The sequence below is a fragment of the Pteropus medius genome, unplaced genomic scaffold (genome assembly GCF_902729225.1).
Source record: "Pteropus medius unplaced genomic scaffold, Ma_sr-lr_union100, whole genome shotgun sequence".
Taxonomy (NCBI): Eukaryota; Metazoa; Chordata; class Mammalia; order Chiroptera; family Pteropodidae; genus Pteropus; species Pteropus medius.
Genome location: NW_024347791.1, coordinates 5,604,063 through 5,606,506, shown reverse-complemented (window position 1 = coordinate 5,606,506; position 2,444 = coordinate 5,604,063).

Here is a 2,444-nt window from a genome sequence, read left to right as displayed (position 1 = left end):
AGACACGGAAGTAGAGAATAATTTTTTACTGTATTTTCTTCTGGGATTTTTTTTCTCTGAATACATTAGTCCCTATAATGTAGACTTGAATGTTGATTTTCAACAAATCTTTATCAAGTGCCTACTTAAAATGCCCTAAGTGCTTTAATCCTGACAAATAACTAACTCTGTGAGGTAGGTACTGTTATAGTCATCTCTATTTACAAATGGGGAACTGAAGCGATAAAAAGTAACTCGCCCTGAGTCACACACCCAGGCAATCCAGCTCCAGAGCCTGTGTTTCAAGCCACTAGGCGATCTTGTCTCCACGAGCTCCAAAAAAAATCTAAGGATAATAACAGGAAGTAAGGTAAGTGGTCCACAGCCAACAGGAACGGGCTGGAAGATGGGAAGCATGATAGGAGGCTTCTAAACAGGGCTCACCTGCCCAGAGTTTATACTTCTGTGGCTGGCTTTTGGGTGAGTCTGATAGAATTAGAGGCCAGTGGAGATACACATACACCAAACCACCAGAAATACCATTCATCTCTTAATGACAAGTTAGACTCTTAATGGTCTCTTAAGACATACTCTCACTGCCCTTGACTTCCAGGGCACCTATTCAGATGACTCCAATGGAAAAAGACTCTTCCCAAAGTCAGCGAGAGACCTCAGGACTCCCATGGGGTTTCTAAAAAATAACGAGTCATGTTCAGGGGAGCCGAGCTGAGCCAAAAATGGTTTTGCCTGCTGACTTCACTTTCTACCTCTGCCAAGGGGCACCCTGAGGCTGCCACAGACTGCACCAAGTCATTTCTGGAAGGAATTTCCACCAAGAAAAGAAAAAAAAAGAGGCTCTGTCTGCTATTACAAAATGCAGAGACGGGCAAACCACGAATGTGTGGTGTTTGTAACTTTAATTGTTTCTTTGGGATTAAAGTATTCACCCCGACAAGGGCAGAAGCAGAATGTAATGCTAGATTCCTAACTACTTGAGATGGTTTGACATGCAGCCATAAGAAAGCTGTTTTAAGGCGTTTTCCCCATGCTGGATTCACTTAGAGAGATTTGAGTCCCCACAAAAGAAACTTTCCAGCTGTGCACACATCCCCTACCCCCTATCCTCTTCATCCCCCACCCCTGCTCCTCTGCTTCTGGTTTCTTCCTTATGTAAGCCTATTTGGAGTTCTTGGCTAATTCATTCCAATTCTCTCCTGACTGGATCACAGAACCTTAGAGCTGGAGGGTCCATCAGGAAAAACTGGGCCAAGCTTATCGTGCAGATCACAGCTACTCCGGAGCAGTCTGGACAAGACCCTGTAGCTCCTGGACCTAGTCCCTTCTCCGGCCTCTGCACTACACTGCCCTCTTCCGGCAGTGGAGGAAAATTGCTTTTCAGGTCTGCATCTAGTTTTCAAGACCGTGTTGAGGCTCTGACACCTCCTCAAGGCAGACTTTCTCTGCAGAGTGGCTCCAGGGATTGAGGCTCTAGACTGTGTCTCTCTCAACAAATCCCACTCACATTCTCCTGCACCTCTCCATATAGTGCTGGCCAACTATAGGAAGTCCCATTTCATAAGCCTCAAATTTTCAACTCCCTGCCTTATTGTCAATTTTTAAATAAAATTTACTGAGCAAGCACTTTACTATCTGATGATGGACACGGTTCTAAGCACCTTAGATGTAGTAACTATTTTAAACGTCACACAACTCTCTGAAGTAGGTGTTATCATTCACTAGCATCAACCACATTTATAATGGGAAACCGAGGCACAGAGCACTTCATTAGCTTTCTCTGCGTCAGACAGTGGAGAGTTGTATGGCTGGGACCTGAATGCAGACAGTCTGGCTCCAGAACCCAATTTCTTAACCACCAGTATTATACACACAGTACAAGTATATAGAGTGAGCTCCATCCTTAGACATTATGGGATGCTAGTTTTGTCACTATAGAAAAGGGAGTGTGGGGTTTTTTTTTGTGGACAGAGAACATTCGTTAGAGGCAGACACAAGTGGGTCTGAATCGTGATCCTACCACTTACTGTGTGACCTCGGGACAAATTAAGGAAACTTTCTTAGCTGAAGTGAATGATCAGCAAATTAGAGACAGCTGTTCTTACACCCTAGGATAATCTCTACGATTGAGATAATAAATGTGTTCAACCTGACACATGACATAAAACACAAGACACACAGTTTTGGGTGGCTGCTACTATATATGTTAATGACTAAGCATGCAACACTGGACTGAGCTGCTCTGAGGGTCATTGCCTTCCCCGCTGAACTGGCTGGACATGGGAAGGATAAAGGCCCATAGGACTCTAAGCTTCTACTAACAAAAGATTCCTATTGAAAAAACCCTTTATCGTTATACTTTTTAGGGGAGTTAGTTAAGGAAAGAGTACGCAAATTACAAAGTGTTCATGTCACATAAAAATACACTCATGGGTCTCTTAAATGCTGGT